This window comes from Lathyrus oleraceus, chromosome 2 (assembly GCF_024323335.1).
Source record: "Lathyrus oleraceus cultivar Zhongwan6 chromosome 2, CAAS_Psat_ZW6_1.0, whole genome shotgun sequence".
NCBI lineage: Eukaryota > Viridiplantae > Streptophyta > Magnoliopsida > Fabales > Fabaceae > Lathyrus > Lathyrus oleraceus.
In genome coordinates, this window is record NC_066580.1 from 238,530,763 (window position 1) to 238,554,606 (window position 23,844).

Genomic DNA, 23,844 nt, shown 5'->3' on the forward strand with positions numbered 1-23,844 from the left:
CATACATGACGAGATGGATGAGCGGGCAAGTGTTTCCCTTATAGTTTTCAAAGTCAGGGACTTTGAACTTCATTGGGATTTTAACATTGGGAACCAAGAAAAGTTCCGCAACACTCTTACCGAACAAATATTTTCCCCTCAAGGTTTTCAACTCCTTTCGCAGCTCAAGGAATTGGTCTTTCATTTCGTCCATTTTCTCATAAACATTCGGGCCCTCAGACGGTTCGGAATGGTAGATGGTGTCTTCAACACGAGGCAGCGGGTGAACAACTGGAGGAGGAACAAACATGATTGCGCTAGATGCCGGCATGGAAGAAAATGTAGGTGCAAAACATTCAGGAACAAAGTTGGGCGCCATTCCCCACGGGAATCCGGCAGACATGGCAAGAGTGAACTGAGTGGCAGACACGATCGAAGTAACAACCTCTGAAATGACAGTCCTCTAAGGAGGAGGAGTTTCAGGCATTGGAGAAGATTGACTTTGAGCAGCTAACACTGACTCCATCATGGCAATTAGGAGGGAAATCTCGTCCTTCAGTTCTCGGTTCTCTTGCTCTAAGTGCTCCATGATTCTCGGATGATTGGTGCGAGTATTGTATCGATGAGTCAGCTTGGCTGAAGCACAGAAGAATAACCAATAAGATATCTGGCAAAAGAAAACCTACTATGCAAATGATGCATGAAATGCAATGCTTTGATTGTTTTTATTTTCAAGGAACATACTATTTTATTTGCAAATATATAATAACAATTGTAACAATTTGATTGAACATAAAATCTCTTTTATTCATATAATTTTGGAAGGATTACACTGAGTACATTTTCAGAAACCAAAAATGCAAATACAAGAGAAAATGAAACTAGTCATCCTAAGGATCCCCTAACAATAGTATCATATTATCTGGCGGCAGACGCGTACTTCTTTCGGATGCATCGAATCTCGGACTCAAAAGAAGTCATCATTTGAGCCTTCTCGAGGACAAGCTGCTCAACAATCTTATTCCAAGCACCGAAAGGCTGAGGCATACTAGAGGAAGATGAAACCTCTAGCTCTCTCTGTCTCTTCACTACTCGGTCTTCAAAAAGCTTAATAAGTGCATATTTATCCTTAGACTCAAGCTGCAACTCCTCATGCTTTTGGCTCAAAGCATGGAACCGCTCTTCCCACATATCATTCTCTTGCTTCATCTTGGCGAGTGCATCTTCCAACTCCTCTACATCATGGTTAAGGAGAGTTGATGGCTCAGCCATAACCATAGACATAGGTCTCTCACAAGCATAAGGCATCTTCAACTCCAAAACTCTCTTCTTCACCCAAGAAATGTAAGCTTCCAAAGCCACACAGTTACACGGACCAAGCTCGGATCTTCCTTTTCCATTCACATTATGCCAAGCATGTATCATCTTCTGCTTCAAATGTTGGGAATCTTTACCCTCTTGAGAGAAAAGACCTTCTAACCGAGTGTTATTAGGTTTATCTCTCAGAGGGAACCCAAGTTGATGACGAGCCAAAGCAGGGTTGTAGATGATTCCTCCTTGTGTACCAATGAGAGGCACATTAGATAATTCACCACAACTATCAATAATATCCAAGCTACTCAATGAAGAATCATACCAAACTATATCATCATTAGTGAGAGACATAAGTCTCTAGGACCACTTTAGACATTGTTTGTTCTCCACAAAAGCTGGCATCTGAGGCAAGTGTGAAATAAACCCCTTGTACAGTAGAGGAATACAACATACAATAGTTCCACCACCTTTAGAATTCCTTAGATGCAAAGAGAAATACACATCACCCAACAAAGTAGGCACAAAATTCCCAATCAAGATGTTTCTAATGGCGTTAACATCAACAAAACCGTCAATGTTAGGGAACAAAGCCAACCCATAAATCAGCAACACAAAGATAGCTTCAAAAGCATCCACACTGCCGGCTTGAGCAAAAGCAGTAGCTTCCTTGATGAGGAACTCATAAGTCAACCCAAACATTCCTCCTTTCTTCACCCAATGAGCCTCAATCTCATACTTCTTCATATTAAGAGCTTTAGCTATAATATGAGATCTGGAAATCTCTTTTAATCCACTAAACAACATTTTCTCAGAAAAGGGTATACCCAAGAGATGGGCATACTCCTCCAACATAGGCATAAGCTGATAATCGAGAAAAGTGAAGCAACGGTAGAGAGGGTCATAAAACTGAACCAATACGCTCAAAAGTCCTTCAACCATATCAGTAGACAAAACATATAGAAGCTTCCCGTGACATTGTTTGAAGTCCAAGGGATCTAATCTAAAGAATGATAGCTTCCTTAACTCTTTCATGTCGGGACATCTGAAACTGTACTTCTTAGTGTTCCTTTGTCTACAATCCATGGTCTGAAAATATTTGCAAATAAAACCTCAGTTCCTTGAAGTTATTTTTGGTGTGATGAATGTTATGATGCGCATGAATGCATGAATGCAACAATCACAAGTAAGGGATCACACACAAGACAAACAAACAAAGGTCAAGGGATGAATCAGGCCCTTGTCAAGATCAATCATCCATTTTGGTGGATTATGGTTTTCACCTTATCAACACCTAAGTTCCACTGATATTGACAAGACTTGATTAGATCAACAAAGAATTAAGGGTTTATAATGAGTCACGAGCATGGAGTCAGGTTAAGAACCATCCCAAAGGAGTGTACTAAAGATAAAAAAACTTGTAGATCATGTTCTAAAAAGTTACCAGAGTCTTAATTCCATCTATCGGATATTACAGGTTAGGATGACTGACTCATCAACCCATAATATTCTCAAGAGAAACTCGTCTGAGTGTATTATCGTGTAACAATTGTTATCAAGTCTACACCTGAACAGTCTCCGCACTACGTCCTAAATAGGCCAAGATGGATTAAATGTTCTACGGTCCTCAGCTTCTCGGACCCCAAATCAGAGAAAGTAATGCCTAACCACAAATAACTTGTGTGACATCAATAGCTCCAAAATGGTCTCCATTGAGTAGATGGATCTCAAGCCAACTTAAAATTCTAGTTAACAGACTTCCGATGTCACAAGGGTTGTTATGACATCCAATTCTGCGCAGACAAGAATTATGTAGAACTTAAAATGTAAGTGCAGTAAATAACACAGGTAATTGTTTACCCAGTTCGGTCCAACATGACCTACGTCTGGGGGCTACCAAGCCAGGGAGGAAATCCACTATTAGTAGTATTAATTCAGACCTTAAACCAACTGTTTAACCCTAAGATCAGAGTTCCTACTCACTCCCCCTCAATCACCTCAGTGATTACTACCTTTAATCAATATTAAAGACAATTATGAAGTCACACTTTAAACAACTCTTGATTGTGCTTAACAGCTTTAATCAAGATACACAGCACTCACGCTTAAAAGCTTAGAGTGACACAACACTTACAACTCAATGAACACCCTATACCAATGCAATCATCTACGTGATAATAGCTTGGCTTACAAGATACGTCTAATACAAGACACACAAAAATACAGCAGTGAAGTATGATGGACACACTAAATCTTCACGCCTAAAAATCCCCAGTTCTGAAAGAAGGATTGCAATCCTTTTATATTGCAGCACTTGGGCCTTGTACTTGTATTTTCCTGAAATTAAGGTCACGCGATTTCCCCTAAATTTCACAACTAGGTTACTAACAAATAGGCTATTTGTTAGGTTCATTAATTGTAGCTTGGTTGTTGGTTTCCTGGATTTTCTCTCAGCTGTTGAATCCCTGAAGAATAGCCTGAGAAAAATGTTGAAACAGAAAAACTAAACAACCTACAATATAGCATACGCTGTCAGGAATGAATGTCATAACATTCAGTTTGACATCCAAATCAAGGACCATATGCTAAGTCTGTTTTTCCTGAAAACAGACTGTACAAATTTGCTGAACTGTACAAGACCAATCTGTCCATACCTCAGTATCAGCGTACATTAATAAATGTCAAGACATCCAATTTGACATTTACACAATTAGCCTTATGTCAGGTCTGTTATCCTCCTGAAGAACAGACTGAGATACATACTGAAGTGTAGCAGAAAACCACTCTGCCTATTGTTCAGTATATGTTGTCAATGATGAATGTCATAACATCCAGTTTGACATTCAGACAGTAGGCCTTATGTCAGGTCTGGTATTTCCTTGATAACCAGACTGAAAATAAATACTGAGTTCTAACAGAACACCAACTGTTCTATTCCTCAGTATCTGCTGACAGGGATGAATGTCATAACATCCAGTTTGACATTCAATAAATCCTGTATTAGCTAATCCTGCAGTATACTACTCAAGTATGTCATGACATCAGCCAAGACATCAGAGTACAGCTAGATATTCTAACATATAATGCAGTCAAACAAACACCTCCACAGCATGTTATGACATCAATCAAGACATTAGAATCCAGCTAGTGTTTTACCATACAATGCAGCCAATTAAACACCTACAAACTCCCCCTTTGGCAAATTTTTGGCTAAAACACTTTGATCACACAACAGAGTCCATACTAGTGGAAATCTCACATCTAACAGGAAATTAACCTAGCTAATACACTCAGAGTGGCAGCACACTCACACACATGGAAGTTAAATAAAAACTTCACAAAACAGCACACATACAGAAGTTAAATAACAACTTCTAATTGCAGCACGCACACAGAAGTTCAATAAAAACTTCTAATTGCAGCACACATACACATACTCTCTCTCATAGAAGTGGAACATCAGCTGCAGCACAACCTCTGGAGTAGAGGATCTTGAATATCTGTCCTAATATCTGTTTAACAAAACACTCTGTTGACCTGGGGCATCACAGGTGTTACTCCCCCTTTTTGTCAAAAATGTTGCCAAAGCAACACTTTAAGTTACAGACCAACATAACAGAAACAGAATTACACACACAAATGACAGAATTACAGACTTGATTTTACTTCACAGTTTCAATCAAGACATCACCCACTTGATCTTGCTTCATAGCTTTGATCAAGTAGTCACACATTCTTGCTTTACACCCATATCAGATGCCATGACGTTGAGTCTGGCATCTTGAACCACTCCTGCATGAACACTTTCTTGAAGTCCAGCAGACACATAAGCCTACCTATGTTAGGATATCCCCTTAACATCTTGTTACTACACTTGCAGCAAGTAACATAGTTGTGAACTGTTGTCCAGTCATAGTACACTTTCAATTGTTTAATAGGTAGAGATATTAAACAATACATCCCAAACATCATTGGTTGCTATAAGTCCTCAGATAGGCATATTCCCAGTTTGCCCCTTAAGTTTTCAAACTGAGTAGCATCCAGAGCCTTTGTAAATATGTCAGCCAGTTGAAGTTCAGTGGCTACATGTTCCAAGGTAATCATTTTGTCTTCCACCAGATCTCTGATGAAGTGATGTCTAATGTCAATATGTTTGGTCCTACTGTGTTGGATGGGATTCTTGGAAATATTGATGGCACTGAGATTATCACAGAACAATGTCATGACATTTTGAAAGACATTGTACTCAATAAGCATCTATTTCATCCACACCAGTTGGGAACAACTGCTTCCAGCTGCTATGTATTCAGCCTCTGCAGTGGACAGAGATACACAGTTCTGCTTCTTGCTGAACCATGATATGAGATTATTTCCCAAGAAGAAACATCCTCCTGATGTGTTTTTTCTGTCATCAGCACTCCCAGCCTAATCAGCATCACAATACCCAGATAGGACAGGCTCAGAGCCATGAGAGTATAGCAAACCATAGTCACAAGTCCCATTGATATACTTGAGAATCCTCTTGACTTGATTCAAGTGGCTCACCTTGGGCTCTGCTTGGTATCTAGCACACACTCCAACTGCATAGGAAATATCAGGTCTACTTGCAGTTAGATATAGTAGACTACCTATCATGCTTCTATACAAGCATTGATCAACACTGGGACCTCCATCATCTTTGGTTAACTTTAAATGCATAGGTGCAGGAGTTCTTTTGTGCCTCGCATTATCCATACCAAACTTCTTAACTATGTTTTTGGCATATTTGCTTTGGGAGAGAAACATAGAATCTTCCATTTGGTTAACTTGCATTCCAAGAAAATAAGTCAGTTCCCCAACCAGACTCATTTCAAACTCAGATTGCATCTGGTGAACAAATTGTTTCACCATTTGCTCTGACATTCCACCAAAGACAATGTCATCAACATAAATTTGGGCAATCATGATTTTGCCATCTTTCTCCTTCACAAACAAGGTCTTATCTATCCCACCCTTTCTGTACCCATGAGAGGTCAGAAATTCAGTCAACCTTTCATACCAAGCTCTAGGTGCTTGCTTCAACCCATACAAGGCTTTCCTCAACTTGTACACATGTTTAGGTTGGTTAGGATCACAGAACCCTTTAGGTTGTTCCACATAGACTTCTTTGTTTAAGTTGCCATTCAAAAATGCACTCTTAACATCCATTTGGAATAATTTGAACTTCAGAATGCAGGCCACTCCTAACAGCAATCTGATTGACTCAATTCTAGCAACAGGTGCAAACGTCTCATCAAAATCCACCCCTTCAACTTGAGTATATCCTTGAGCCACTAGTCTTGCTTTATTCCTAGTGATTACTCCTTTCTCATCAGACTTGTTCTTGTAAATCCACTTGGTACCAATGATGTTAGTCCCTTCAGGTCGTGGAACTAGCTCCCATACTTCATTCCTTTTAAACTGCTCCAGTTCATCTTGCATGGCATTGATCCAATATTCATCAGTCAAGGCTTCTTTCACATTTTTTGGTTCAACCTTGGATACAAAACAGGAATTTGAGCTAATTTCCTGTGATCGGGTAGTCACACCACTATTGGGATCTCCTATGATAAGATCCTTAGGGTGGTCTTTCTGAATTCTGATAGATGGCGTTTTGGTGGGTGCATCTACCTCACATTCAGGAGGAGTCTCCTGTACTTCTTCAGACTTGACAGGTATGTCTGTTGAAGAATCAAGGAATGTTCAAACATCCTCTATGACATCGATTCCTTCCTCTTTATCATCCACAATAACATTTATGGATTCCATCAGGACATTGGTCCTGTAGTTGAACACTCTGTAAGCTCTGCTGCTAGTTGAGTATCCTATGAATATACCCTCATCACTTTTGGGATCCATTTTCCTTCTCTGTTCACGATTTGTGGGAATGTAGCATTTACTTCCAAAGATATGAAAGTACTTCACAGTGGGCTTTCTGCCTTTCCATATTTCATACAGAGTGGAAGAGGTTCCTTTTCTCGAGGTAACTCTATTGTTAACATAGCAAGCTGTATTCATAGCTTCATCCCAAAAGTGCATAGGGAGCTTCTTTGCATGAATCATAGCTCTGGCAGATTCTTGAATAGTTCTATTTTGCCTTTCAACTATCCCATTCCGCTGAGGAGTTATAGGAGAGGAGAACTCATGACTTATTCCTTCAGACCAGCAAAACTCATCAAACTTGGAATTTTTGAACTCCGTACCACGATCACTCCTAATTCGGACAATACCACTGTCCTTTTCCCTTTGAAGTCTGATGCGCAGTTTTTTGAAGACATCAAATGCATCTGACTTTTCTCTGATGAAGTTTATCCAAGTGTATCTGGAATGGTCATCAACCACCACATATGCATATCTCTTTCCACCCAGACTTTCAACCTGCATAGGTCTCATTAAGTCCATGTGCAACAGTTCCAGAGTTTTGGAAGTTGTAGAATGTCCCAGCTTCGGGTGTGACATCTTGGTTTGCTTGCCAACCTGGCATTCTCCAAAGACTCTTCCTTCATCAATAAGCAGCTTTGGGATTCCTCTAACTGCTTCCTTGGATATGATCTTTTTCATTCCCCTTTAGTGGAGATGACCAAGGCGTCTATGCCACAGCTTCACCTCCTGTTCTTCCTTGGCTGAGGAGCACATTGTGGAAAAGTTTGAGAGCTTAGGTTCCCACAGATAACAATTATCTTTGGATCTGGATCCTCTCATAACTTCTTGATTATCTCCATTTGTCACAACACATAGCTCCTTAGTGAACTGAACATAGTATCCTTGATCACACAGCTGGCTTATGCTGATGAGGTTGGCAGTCAGTCCTTTTACTAACAGCACATTATTCAGTTCTGGGACTCTAGAGCAGTCCAACTTACCCACACCTTTTATTTTTCCTTTAGCACCATCACCAAAGGTCACATAACTGGTAGTGTGAGGTTGTATATCCACCAATATATTCTCCATACCAGTCATATGTCTTGAGCAGCCACTTTCAAAGTACTAGTCTTCTCTGGTGGATGCACTTAGAGCTGTGTGAGCTAACTAAGAATACCATTGTTGTTTCTTGATGGGGGCATTATGCCTATATGCCTTATGCTTAGGTCTGACATGGGGGGCTTGGTTAGGATAACCATGCAGCCTGTAGCAGAAGGCTTTTATATGGCCAAACCTACCACAATAATGACATCTCCATCGCTGAAATTTCTTCTTCTGAAGGTTACTCATCCTGGTTCCCTGATGTTGAGACATCGGGTGTGACCTCCGCTTGAATTTCTAAACTTTAGCTTTTGAGCGTTTGAGTTCAGCTGAGGATTTTTTCACAAAGCCTAAACCAGACATGGTTCCAGACTTCTGTCCCACCTTTAGGATCTCTTCCAAGGAGTCCGTTCCTTTATTGAGCATTCTGATGGATTTCGTCATTTGCTCCAGCTTGGAGGTCAGCAAGATTATCTCACCATTTAGACCATCTATGACTGTCAGATGCTTCTGTTTCTCATCCTCCAGCTCCTTGATGAGCTTCTTCTGCTTTTCTCCTTGTCCACGCACTTCTGCACTTGTGACACATAGCTCCTTATATGATGCAGCAAGTTCATCAAAGGTCAGTTCATCTGCACTTGAGTCATCATCAGTGGCACAAACACCAGTTAGTGCACTGACATGTTTAGCAGATTCTCCTTCAGATTCACTCTCAGAATCTCCCTCTGACCATGTTACATATAGCCCCTTCTTTTGCATCTTGAGGTAAGTAGGACATTCAACTCTAATGTGTCCATAACCTTCACAACCATGACACTGGATCCCTTTGCCTTTGTTGAACTTTTCTTCAGAAGTTGATCTTTTCCTGATGTCAGACGGGATGTTCTTGACATTTGGTCAACCTCTTTGATCAATCTTCTTCACGAACTTGTTGAACTGTCTCCCAAGCATGGCTATGGCTTCTGATATGCTTTCATCACCTCCAGTATATCCTGCTTCTGACTCCTCTTCAGTATTTGATACAAAAGCTACACTTTTGTTCTTCTTTTCAACATTCTCACACAAGCCCATTTCAAAGGTTTGGAGAGAACCAATGAGCTCATCCACCTTCATGTTCCAGATATCTTGAGGCTCTTCTATTGCAGTGACCTTCATGGCAAATCTCTTAGGTAATGACCTGAGAATCTTTCTTACAAGTTTCTCTTCAGCCATTTTCTCACCTAAGCCACCAGAGGTGTTTGCAATCTCAAGAATATTCATGTGAAAGTCATGAATAGTCTCATCCTCTTTCATCCTCAGATTTTCAAACTTGGTGGTCAGCATCTGAAGTTTGGACATCTTCACCTTGGATGTACCTTCATGAGTTATCTTGAGGGTATCCCAAACTTCCTTGGCCAGCTCACAGTGGTGCACCAGCCTGAAGATGTTCTTACTGATTCCATTGAACAATGCATTCAAGGCCTTAGAGTTTCCAAGGGCTAATGCCTCTTGCTCCTTGTCCCACTCTTCTTCAGGAATTTTCACACTGACTCCATCTTCACCTGTCTTTATTGGATGTTCCCATCCTTTGTTGACAGCTCTCCATACTTTGCTATCTAGAGACCTTAAGAAGGCTTTCATACGAGGCTTCCAGTCATCATAGTTAGAACCATCCAACATGGGTGGTCTATTTGAGTGTCCTATATCCTTGTCCATGGTACTAGAAAGTAACTTCCCTAGATCTCACCCAGAAATTAACAGGCAGGGTGCCTGCTCTGATGCTAATTGAAATTCTAGTTAACAGACTTCCACTGTCACAAGGGTTGTTATGATATCCAATTCTGCGCAGACAAGAATTATGCAGAACTTAAAATGTAAGTGCAGTAAATAACACAAGTAATTGTTTACCCAGTTCGGTCCAACATGACCTACGTCTGGGGGCTACCAAGCCAGGGAGGAAATCCACTATTAGTAGTATTAATTCAGACCTTAAACCAACTGTTTAACCCTATCACTTAATACCTACCCAATGCAATTTCAATCTTACACTAAGATCAGAGTTCCTACTCACTCCCCCTCAATCACCTCAGTGATTACTACCTTTAATCAATATTAAAGACAATTATGAAGTCACACTTCAAACAACTCTTGATTGTGCTTAACAACTTTAATCAAGATACACAGCACTCATGCTTAAAAGCTTAGAGTGGCACAACACTTACAACTCAATGAACACCCTATACGAATGCAATCATCTACGTGATAATAGCTTGGCTTACAAGATATGTCTAATACAAGGCACACAAAAATACAGCAGTGAAGTATGATGGACACACTAAATCTTCACGCCTAAAAATCCCCAGTTCTGAGAGAAGGATTGCCATCCTTTTATATTGCAGCACTTGGGCCTTGTACTTGTATTTTCCTGAAATTAAGGTCACGCGATTTCCCCTAAATTCCACATCTAGGTTACTAACAAATAGGCTATTTGTTAGGTTCATTAATTGTAGCTTGGTTGTTGGTTTCCTGGATTTTCTCTCAGCCGTTGAATCCCTGAAGAATAGCCTGAGAAAAATGCTGAAACAGAAAAACTAAACAACCTACAATATAGCATACGCTGTCAGGAATGAATGTCACAACATTCAATTTGACATCCAAATCAAGGACCATATGTTAAGTCTGTTTTTCCTGAAAACAGACTGTACAAATTTGCTGAACTGTACAGGACCAATCTGTCCATACCTCAGTATCAGCGTACATTAATAAATGTCAATACATCCAATTTGACATTTACACAATTAGCCTTATGTCAGGTCTGTTATCCTCCTGAAGAACAAACTGAGATACATACTGAAGTGTAGCAGAAAACCACTCTGCCTATTGTTCAGTATATGCTGTCAATGATGAATGTCATAACATCCAGTTTGACATTCAGACAGTAGGCCTTATGCCAGGTCTGGTATTTCCTTGATAACCAGACTGAAAATAAATAATGAGTTCTAACAGAACACCAACTGTTCTATTCCTCAGTATCTGCTGACAGGGATGAATGTCATAACATCCAGTTTGACATTCAATAAATCCTGTATTAGCTAATCCTGCAGTATACTACTCAAGTATGTCATGACATCAGCCAAGACATCAGAGTACAGCTAGATATTCTAACATATAATGCAGTCAAACAAACACCTCCACAACATGTTATGAAATCAGTCAAGACATTAGAATCCAGCTAGTGTTTTACCATACAATGCAGCCAATTAAACACCTACACAACTTGTTAAGGACTAGTCCACACAAGTCGAACATGACTATACCATCCTTCTATCTTAATTGCACTAAAGTTCGGGTTAGAACTTATCTCACCATTCTGCGATCACCAAGCACATCAAGCATATTATATCATACAAACAAATATACATACATCAAATATACACACAAAAAAGTAGGCTAAACCCACTAGAGATTACTCCCCAGCATAGTCGCCACTTAATTTCTTTAGCGATAAACTCATGACCATCAAGCAATGGATAAGCTTGACGTCTGTAAAACCAGAGTCGCCACCGCGCTTTTATTATTTCCAAGGGAAAAGGGAAAAGTACGAACAAAACCCAAAGATAAGAAGTTTTCAAATTAAAACTAATAAAATGCCAGAGATTACAGGTAAGGGGGTTGGTTACACATAGGGAAGGTATTAGCACCCAAAGTGTCCTAGGTACTCCTATGGAGCCCTTTTTTATATGTACATGTGTTTTGGTATAAAATGATGTTTGCGATAAATAGAGTGTGGGTATGAGAAAATAATTCATTAATTATATTTTTGTGTTTGACAAGACCTTCGGGCTTGTGCCTACGTACCAACATAAAATGAGGGATCAAAACCTCATAGTTCCTGGTATCAATTTCAAAGTGAGTGAATTGCTTTTAACAAAAATTTAAGTTTGAAAGAGGCATAAAAGGCCTAAAAGAGTTTGAATGAGTGTTAGTTTTTTTTGTCTTTTGAAATTTTAAGTCAATATGGTTAATTTTATTTACAAATTTGATTAAGAAAAGAGTGTATAATGCAATGGCATAAGGCCAAAGTTTCTAATTTTCAATAAAGTCTAAGTTTAGAAATCACAAGCAAAGAAGGTTTTTGAAAATAGGGAGAGATCTGGCCAATGGGATGCAATCCAATAGACAAGAATGTCATATAGAAACCCACTTTTACTTTGGACTTTAGAATCAAGCAAAATCAACAAATAAGCAAGATGAAGAACAAGGCATCAAATAAAGATATCCACATTCAAGCTTAGCAACTCCATGATCCTCTTCATAAGCTTACCCATGTATCAGATGACATACTCCTTGAATGGCTTAGAATAAGGCAATGGACACACATTCAAAGTAACATTTACATCAAATCCATGTAGCAGATGTACTCAAAAGGAATCTCAATACTTGCTTCAGATGAAAGTTCAATTCTCAATGACTGGCTCCAAAATAGTTGGCATTGGCCAAGTCTTTTTTGCATAGGGAATGTTGCCTAATTCTAATTCCAATGTCTCAGATGAAATCCAACAGTCCACATAAATATTTTTAAGGATTTTTTATTGTTATTATGTACATTGGGGTCAAAATACCACAAACACAAACAAGTATATACAATTACAATATAATCACAAGATATGGCTCAAGTGAGCAAAGTGAAAATGGCATTAAATTAAACAAGTTAAATGTTATGAATAATGGAAAATGATAAAGACTTGAATTTAAAGTGCATAAAGTAAATGACTTGAAATTAAAAGTTAGTCAAATGTTAGTTGATCAGAAGTTAGTATTGCTTTTGCTTTTTTATTGTTTAAGTCATTATTTGGAGAACACTCAGTCGTCTATTCACAAGCATGGATCCTTGAACTAAGACATCTTCCAAAGGAAGGAAAAAAGGCCAAGCTTCCACACAATACCATGAAAGGGGGGAGACTTACAATCTCACTTACTAGAATGTTATGCTTTTGGGTCAAAATTTAGCGTTGTGTTAAGCAATCGTAATTGGACTTATGTAGAAGTCACAACTATTTGAGGACGGGCAATATAAATTTTAGTGTTAATGCATGTTAGAGATATGGTATTATGAACCATACTCCTAAAATATACCACACTTAAAAGAAAATGGCAAGATGGTGGACCTAATCTCATCCATACTTATGTTGATTTTGCAATCAACTAGCCTTAGGATATAGAGATATCATAGGTCAATGAAATGGATGAGATAGAATGGGATTGAAGATGAAGAGGGACGGGAAATGAAACAAACACAAATTGGTCATGGGAGGACTTTTATCAAATTAAAATCATTCATCCATTTTGGGACATGAAATGCATATTTCATCAATCCGCTAAATCCAATGATTTTAATCCAACAAAGTCAAATAAACCTTGACCAAGGCCCAATAACAAAAGTCAAACTCAATAAGTCAATCAAAATAGCTCAACACAATTTATTTACAATTACACAATTAAAAATCAATTAAAAATGCATTAAATTAAATTATGGTTGATCAAAATCCTAAAACTCTTCAAAATACCAAATAAATGGCCAAGAGATTTATCATAGGTCAAACAAGGTCAAAGGACCTTGGGAAAAAATATCATAATTTTTGGAAACTTAAAAGAATTTTTAAACAATTAAAAATATGCACAAAAACAATTAAATCATGAAAAATATTAATATTTATTCCAAAAAAAAATTTAATTCAGAAAATGAGAGAGAAAAATATTTGAATTTTTTTTGTGAAGGTCCCATATTTTTTGGATCAATATTAAAATTAATATGAATTTAGGAAAATAAGTCAATTAAGATGAAAATCAGAAAATGCAAAAAAATGTGGACCACTTGATCTCCCTCATTAATTAAGGTGGCAGATCAAGTGGATCAGAGCGTATTATCCATGGTGAGCCTTAGTCAATGTTCCACACGCGTGGTAATCAATTTGGACGCTCAAGATTAAAACAAAATAGAAGGATCATGTGGTCTGAAGACATGCCAACACATCGTCAGAGCCAGAGCTCCGGTTTTCTTCCCCAGTGGACCTCACTGGCATGGTCCACCTTCAACCATCACCAAAATGAAAAAGGAGGACATGAATTTAAAGTAAAAATGCTCAGGAACTCGAATCTGACCTCAATTTCACCTAACTCAAAGTATATAGAAAGATACGGGGAGTTGAATATTGAGAATCATGATCTGAGTTGCTTTGATTTGACCTCTAAGCAACTCAATCCTGTTGCCTACATTGGTAGGACTTCAAACAACCAAAAATCAACAAGAATAGTGGAGAATTGAGTGAGAATCGAAGAGATGAAAAATTTTAAAATTCACCTTCACTGCAGGTTCAGATGGACACGATCTTGCTCTCAATTTTGCTTGGCCTTGCTTTGGTTTCTTGATGGAGTGGAATTGGATCAAGGAAGAAGAAGTACTTTTGGAGTTTGAATCTCAAAATAGTGGGAGATTTCTAACTCGATTTTCAATGAAAATCACCAAGCTTATCCTTTAAATTTGGAGGTTTAGGGTTGTAGCTTCAAAGCTGGTGTGAAAGGGTGCTCAATTTTGAGTGTGAGGGGTTCTATTTATAGCCAAGGTCATTGATAAATGCACACTTCTTTCAAAACTCCAAAAATAGCAATTGCCATTGCATGGATGCATGGGCGTGTGATAGGCCCATGTAATGATGCATTCAGGTCCAAAGATGAGTGTAAGCAATGTTGGAGTCATGTGGAAAGGCCATGCATTCGTGTATGAGAAATGGAACTTCAAATCTTCCAAATGGTCCTTCAACTTTAAGCCATGCGTAACTCATTCATTATTTGTCTAAATGAGATGAATTTGGACTTTTTTGAAATATTAGATCAAGAGGAACAACTTTCATGTTGTACACTTTTTAATTTGAAGCTTGGATCATGATCAATTTTTAGGTGGAAGTTTGGAAAATCAAACATATCAAAAAAAATTCTAAGTATCAAGCCATATGTTCACTTCTTCCACCTTGAGTAACTATTTCTATTCACTTCAAATGAGAAATGTTCCTTCATCAAAGTTGTAGCTCTCTAAAATTCCTTCAAATTTTTATTTGACCTTATTTGGATTTGACATGAAGGAGTTATGCATTTTAGAAGTTGAGGAAAATCATTTGTTCAATGGTATTGGCCCGAAATGACCTATAATGTTTCCTCATATCACATGCATTTAAAAGTTGAATTTACACTTCCACCAAACATCAAAGTTTAATTAGACATATTTAATTTGATCATGCAACTTAAATAGATTTCATATCATAAAAATTGAGCAAGCTATGGTCTTGAGAAGTTGACCTCCAAATTAGGGTTTAGACAAAATGACCTATAATCTTTCACCATAAAAAATGAATTTACAAGAAAAACTAGCTCTTGACCTCAACATGAAAGTTGTTTGTAATGTCATATAGAGTAACGTTTCTCTTTTAATAATTTTCATATGATAAAAATTGTAGGAGATAGGGTCTAGGAAACCCCAGTTTTGATCAGTTGACTTTCCCTGGTCAGCCACCATGAACCAACTTGCTATCTTGATATTCTCTTGACTTTTGGGATACATGGAGGGTCATATATGCATAAGATGATGTAATGTGAAGTATCCCTTGAAATATTTGATCAATTGTTGAAGAAACTTGTTGAAGAAGTTACATAAGATACCCAAATGAATTAGGGTTTCCAAGCCAAACCAATTCCAAACTCTTGATTATTTATTGATCAAAATAACATGTGAAGATCATGGGGATTCATATATGATACTTAGATCCATATTAAACCAATTCTTGATTGAGCTCCTTGCAAAGAGGATCTTAATCCCTATATGTGAGCTTGATAGAGCATAGATGAGCATGTGCACTACCTACAAAAGAGTTAAGCTATACAATGACATATTTTTGGTATTTTGGTTAGTAAATAAAGAAAAATGAAGTATTATACAATTAAATGGTGCTTGGTAATCTCTCCCAATGCAAATCCAGTGAATGAGGGGTAAGGAGGATGCCAAGGTGTGATCCCAATGCTAGTGCATATGATGAGAATAGCATGAGGGATCTTAGGGTCAAAATTGAGGTCTTACACCTGTTTCTAATAAAGTTCCTTTTAGTGGATTGGAGGAGATTTGCAGATCTCATATCATAGCTGAAGCTCTTCATCGGAAGAAGTCTGAGATTGAGTCTCATTGGGTGAAGAAAGGAGGAAAGTTTGGGTTGACTTCTGAGTTCCTTATTGGGAAAGCTACTGCTTTTGCTCAAGCCGGTAGTAAGGATGCTTTTGAAGCTATCTTTGTGATGCTCATCTATGGTTTGACTTTGTTCCCTAACATTGACGGTTTTGGTGATGTTAACGCCATTAGAATCTTCTTGATTGGGAATCCTTTGCCTACTTTGTTGGGTAAAATGTACATCTCTTTGCATCTGAGGAATTCTAAAGGTGGTGGGACTATTATGTGATGTGTTCCTCTTCTGTACAAGTGGTTTATTTTTCACTTGCCACACACGCCTGCTTTTGTGGAGAACAAATAATGTCTACGGTGGTCTCAGAGACTTATGTGTCTCACTAATGATGATATAGTTTGGTATGATTCTTCATTGAATGGCTTGGATATTATTGATAGCTGTGGTGAATTCTCTAACGTGCCTCTCATTGGTACACAAGGAGGAATCAACTACAACCCTACTTTGGCTCGTCGTCAACTTGGGTTCCCCGATGACACTGAATTTCACCGTATTTTTTACTCTGATTTCGCATGCATTTTAGTGATTTTATTGTTATTTTGTTATGTTATTACTATGTTTCTCTTTGTTATCAGGTTATCAGTCTAATCAGAGCTCCGATCGAGAAAAGGAGTGAAAATGAGCTAAAAAGACTAAAATTCAGCATTTTGCACTAGTGGCTCCCACTGTGGCTGGCGCCATAGGTCCAGCCATGACGTGTCACAGATCAACTTCCCTCAACTGCCACGTCTCCCACTATCTCCACTTGGGCGCCACAATTTACCCTTATGGTGGGCGCCATGGTGTTGTGGCGGGCGCCACAAGAAGAAAACTTTTCCCTCCCAATTTCAAACTGAAGGGCATCCTTGTCTTTTCCATTATTTTATTTGCCTATAAATAGAGACTCGATTTCATTTGTTTAATCATCCAAACTTAGAGCAACCTTAGTTGCAAATTAGGCATATATTCAGTATTGTAAAAGTGGTAATCACTTCGCATTGGGGTGTTGGCACAATTGTGTGATCGAGTCTGTAATCAAGTTTGGAGCAGTTTGGAAGGAAGTTAATCCTGCCTCCATTTTCATTTCTGTTTCGCACTTTATTCAAACCTCCAATTGGAGCAGGTTTTTATTGCTTTACCTTTATCTACTTTACTTTCCCGCACTCGCACTTTACTTTATTTATTTCCCGCACTCGCACTTTACTTTATTTATTTCCCTCACTCGCACTTTACTTTATTTATTTCTCGCACTCGCACTACTTTATTCATTTCTCGCACTCGCACTACTTTATTTATTTCTTGCACTTGCACTACTTTCATTTATTTCCGCACTACTTTTATTTACTTTCCGCACTCGCACTACTTTTATTTAAATTAAAATGCACCTTTACTTTACCATGTCTAACTAAACCAATAAGGTTAGAATGTAAGGATCGTAATTGAATCGATAATCCGTACAATTATTCGTAGAAACACTTAAGGGCTATTCTGACTTTCAACTTAAGTTTTCCCGCACTTGATTTCCATTGGGTAAGATCGAAAGTCGTCCAACGTCTATTTAAACTTAGTTGTTTTTAATTATTTCAAATACAGCGAAAGCGCTTTGTTTAGTTCATTAGGAGTCTTTAACTTAAGAAGAAAAGTGATTTTAAAACTATTTTCGGACGCGTTTATAAGTTTAGAGCCTGGTTCGCGAGAACCTCTTTTGGTTAAGAAATCTAGGTTAAAATACTTTTCAACTTAGTCAAGATACTATATTTCTTAAAAATAGGTTTACTACTCTAACGCAATGCGCGCCTTTTTATAAGTGACAATAAGAGGGTTTGATTAGGGAGTACAACTCTGTTCTGAATACGCGAAAGCGACAGTTCCTGTTAAATTGGTTCTTTTCAAAGTAGGAAACACTGCCCATAAGTAGTTCTATTAGCAAGTACTTGGATTATTAATTGATTATGTGAATTACATTCGAGCCTGTCCTTATTAATTGAATTTAATTTAATACTTTACTTTTCATTGCACACTCTAAAAACCCCTATTTTGATTACCTTATATAAACACCATAACAATAGATAATGATAGATTGACACTTGGTCTCTGTGGATTCGACAATCTTTTATATTACTCTGACGCGTTCGTATACTTGTGAAAAGCACGCATCAAGTTTTTGGCGCCGTTGCCGGGGACCAATTTCGTCAAATTTCGTACCCTGTTGTTATATCGTTTAGACTTAGGTTATTACCTGCCGGTCAATGCGAAGAACTCGCAGCACCGGAAGCTTAGTATACCCTCTGGCGGAAGCTGAACGTTACGCTCGTGCACGTTTATTTTTCCATAGAATTAGGAGAGCTATGGCCGAAGATCAAAACCAAAGACCTCTTAAGGATTTTTCCCAACCATCCAACGAAGAACCTAGTTCTAGTATAGTAAACCCAACCATCCCAGCTAATAATTTCGAACTTAAACCCTCCCTGTTGCAACTAGTGCAACAGAGACAATTCACAGGTCTTGCTACTGAGAACCCAAACCAACATTTAAAAATATTTCTCCAATTAGCAGACACTTTTAAAACCAATGGAGCTTCTCCTGAGGCAATCCGTTTAAGATTATTCCCTTTTTCCATCAGAGATAAAACCTTATCATGGTTAGATTCCCTTCCACCCAATTCCATTACGACTTGGGATAACCTTAGAAGAGTATTCCTTGCTAGATACTTTCCCCCAAGTAAGACCGCGGTTCTTCGAAACCATATAAATAGATTTACCCAGAACCAAGGAGAATCGATGTTCGAAGCTTGGGAGAGATATAAAGAGCTATTAAGAGCATGCCCACATCATGGTTTAGAAAATTGGTTAATCATTCAGACCTTTTATAATGGACTTCACTATAACACTAAGATGACCATCGACGCTGCCGCAGGCGGTGCGCTGATGAACAAACCTTATCCCGAAGCCAGTGCCCTCATCAAAGATATGGCTCAAAATCATCAATCATGGGGAGTTGAACGAGCAACGGTTGAGAAGAAGGAAGCCCGAGAAGGAGTACATGAGTTAAGCTCTATAGACATGATGCAAGCTAAAATGGACGCATTATCCCTTAAGGTTGAGCATATGTGCATAAACCTGAATACTGCGGCCGCAGTTTCGTCAGATTGTGAGATATGTGGAACCAAAGGACACCAATCTGCAGAATGCAGTCTATTAAACGAAACCCACTATGAGCAAGTAAACTACACCCGAGGGAACCCATATTCGAATACCTATAATCCTGGATGGAGGAATCATCCGAACTTCTCCAATAAGAACAATAACCCTATCCAAAATAATGCACCTTCGAGACAAATAGGTTACCAAGCCCCAAGACCAAATCAACCTATGCAACCTGTACCACCAAAGCCGAGCCTTGAGAAAATTAAGGAAAATTTTATCACTGCTCAAACCCAACAAAACAAAGAGTTCATGAACCAAAACATTCACGTTAACGAACTAATTACCTAGTTAGGAACTAAGGTTGACCAAATAGTTACTCACACCAAGATGCTTGAAACCCAGATCTCTCAAGTAGCTTTAAACCAAGCCCCCAGACCACACCTTGAGGACAATTCCCTGGACAACCTTAGCAAAATCCGAGAGGACAAGCCAATGCCATTACCCTACGAAGTGGGAACGCTTATGATGAGCCACCAAACTCAAGATTGAGTGAACCCAAAACTTCTAAGGAATATACCAAACCCACAGACAAAGTAAAGGAACTAGAGGAATCTGAAAAATAGGAAGTTCAAGAAAAAGGAGAAGAACCTAAAGACAAAACTTATGTACCACCCCCGCCAAATAAACCACCGATACCATATCCGCAAAGACTCAAACAAACCCAGATCAATAATAAATATCAGAAATTTATTAAGGTTATAGAAAAAATTCAAAAAGAAATCCCTTTCACATAAGCCATCACCCAAATACCTTCTTATGCAAAGTTTCTCAAAGACATCCTTACCAACAAACATAGACTTGACGATCCGAAGCCCTTAGAATGTAATTCCATTTCCGAGAATAAATTAGCCAAAAAAGATAAAGATCCTGGAAATTTCTCAATTCCTTGTCTTTTGGGTAGTCATGTCATCGAAAAAGCTTTTCTAGACTTAGGAGCTAGTGTGAGCTTAATGCCTTTAGCAGTTTGTGAGAGGTTAAACTTAGGAGAATTACAGCCTACTAATATGTCACTTCAATTAGCCGATAGATCTGTTAAGTATCCGATAGGCATTTTAGATGATGTCCCTGTTAGGATAGGTCAGTGATTTATCCCTACTGATTTTGTTGTCATGGACATCAAAGAGGATAATGATATACCAATCCTTCTAGGTAGATCAATCTTATCAACTGCATGAGCCATAATAGATGTCAAAAGAGGAAAGTTGACCTTTGAGGTAGGTGACGAGAAAATAGAATTTATACTTTTGAAATTTCTTATGGCACCTGTGATGGGAGACGCATGTTATGCCATAGATATCATTGAGGAATGCGTTAGGGAATTAGAACAAGAAGAAATCATAAAAACAATTAAGTTGCCATCAACTCTCATACTGGAAGATGATGACTTTAGGAAACCCTACATCGATGATAACCTTTACGAATGTTTATCCCTTACCCCAGATCCTATGCCATGTCCTAAGAAACCAACCTTAGAACTTAAGGAACTGCCTAAGAACCTGAGATATGAGTTCCTCGATGAAGAGATGAACCGTTCAGTTATAGTCAGTGCTACCTTGAGCCAAGAGGAAACAAACCAACTTTTGGATGTTTTACGAAGATATCCCTCGGCCTTAGGATATAATATCTCTGACCTGAAAGGTATAAGCCCATATGTATGCATGCATCAGATTTCGCTCAAAGAAGATTCAAAACCCTCCATAGAACATCAGAGAAGAATAAACCCTATAATGAGTGATGTTGTTAAAAAAGAAGTTCTTAAGTTACTTGAGGCAGGTATAATCTACCAGATCTCGGATAGTAAGTGGGTGAGCCCTGTGCATGTAGTACCTAAAAAGGGAGGTATCACAGTCGTGCAAAACGATAAAGGTGAACATGTAGCAAAACATATGGAAGGAGGATGGCGGATGTGCATAGACTATAGAAAGTTAAATAAAGCAACCAGGAAGGATCATTTCCCTTTACCATTTATAGACCTGATGTTGGAGCGTCTAGCCAGACACTCTTACTTTTGCTATCTAGATGGATACTCTGGATTCTTCCAAATACCTATCCACCCCGAAGATCAAGAAAAAACTACCTTTACATGCCTTATGGAACTTTTGCCTATAGACGAATGTCATTCAGCCTCTATAATGCCCCAGCTACTTTCCAACGCTGCATGATGTCAATCTTTACAGATTACCTAGATGGTATCATGGAAGTGTTTATGGATGATTTCTCGGTTTGCGGATTTGATTTCCACAATTGTCTTGCTAACCTTGAGAAAATCCTGGAGAGATGCGTGGAGGTAAAACTCGTGCTAAATTGGGAAAAGTATCATTTCATGGGGATCGAAGGAATTCTTTTAGGACATATAGTCTCCGAAAAAGGTATAGAGGTAGATAGAGCTAAGATAGAAGTTATAGAGAACCTAAAACCACCCAAAACTATCAGAGAAGTCCGAAGTTTCCTTGGACACGTTGGATTCTACCGGCGTTTTATCAAGGACTTCTCCAAAATAACTAAACCCTTAACTGGCCTTTTAATGAAAGATGCTAAATTCATTTTCGATGAAAAATGTAATGAAGCATTTAATCTTTTAAAGCAAGTGTTAATATCAGTACCCATTATGAAACCCCCTAATTGGTCAGAACCTTTTAAGATAATGTGCGACGCTAGTGATTATGCGGTTGGAGCCGTTCTAGGACAAAGGAAAGATAAAAAATTACATGCAATTTATTATGCCAGTAGGACCCTAGACGCTGCCCAACTTAACTACGCAATAACTGAAAAGGAATTACTCGCTGTAGTTTTCGCTATAGACAAATTTAGATCCTATCTAGTAGGAGAAAAAATTATAGTTTACACTGATCATGCTGCAATTCGTCACCTATTAAGTAAAAAAGATGCCAAGCCCAGGTTACTCCGATGGATTCTGTTACTACAAGAGTTTGATTTAGATATAAGAGATAAAAAAGGCACTGAAAATGTAGTAACTGATCACCTTTCTAGGCTAGAACACCTAAAACCAGACTTAGTACCCATAAATGATGATTTTTCCTATGATAGACTGATAAATAGACTAGAAACCATTGAAGATGATAGCCTAGGCCCTCATGAGCACTTCCAAAATTCCTTAGCGGTAAGTAACGTACCATGGTATGCAGACTTTGTTAATTACCTAGCTGTTGATATCATACCCCCTGATTTTGACTACCACCGCAAGAAGAAGTTCTTCAACGATGTGAGAAGCTTTTATTGGGACGAACCGCTATTTTTCAAAAGGGGTAAAGATGGGATTTTTTGCCGTTGCGTTCCAGAAGAAGAGGTAAAAAGTATAATTGAGCATTATCACTCTGCACCCTATGGTGGACATGCAAGCACCTCTAAGACATACACAAGGATTCTTCAAGCATGCCTATTCTGGCCTACCATGTGGCGCAATATCCATTCAGGAAGTAGAACTCTTCGACGTTTGGGGTATAGATTTTATGGGACCTTTCCCACCATCCTTAGGAAACAAGTATATCTTAGTAGTTATATACTACGTGTCTAAGTGGATTGAAGCTATAGTTGCACCCACAAACGATACTAGGGTGGTGATCAAGTTATTCAAAAACTACATATTCCCTAGATTTGGAACACCCCGTTTAGTCATAAGTGATGGAGGATCACACTTCATATCGAGAATATTTGATAAACTTTTAAGAAAATATGGAGTTAGGCATAGAGTAGCAACACCATACCACCCACAGACTAGTGGCCAAGTAGAAGTATCCAATAGGGAGATAAAACAAATCCTAGAAAAAACCGTTTCTATATCTAGAAGAGACTGGTCTCAGAAGCTCCAAGAAGCATTATGGGCCTACCAAACCGCTTTCAAAACCCCTATAGGAACAACTCCCTACCAACTAGTCTATGGAAAATCCTGTCACTTACCTTTCGAATTAGAGCATAAGGCCTATTGGGCCATTAAAACTTTGAATTTAGATTACCTGACCGCTGGTGAAAAGCGTATCCTTGACATTCACAAACTGGAAGAACTCAGGCAATCTGCCTACGAGAATGCCAAAATATACAAAGAGAGAACAAAAGCTTGGCATGACAAAAGAATAGTAAAGAAAGATTTCAATATAGGCGACCTT

The 23,844-nt window shown here is 38.5% G+C and overlaps 1 non-coding gene across 1 annotated transcript; it reads right to left on the reverse strand.

Annotated features, from left to right (window-relative positions):
* Positions 1-19,246: 19,246 nt before the first annotated feature.
* LOC127124417 (small nucleolar RNA R71) lies at positions 19,247-19,353 on the reverse strand. The gene has a single exon (XR_007803911.1). It is a non-coding gene; the product is annotated as a small nucleolar RNA R71 (small nucleolar RNA).
* Positions 19,354-23,844: the final 4,491 nt, after the last annotated feature.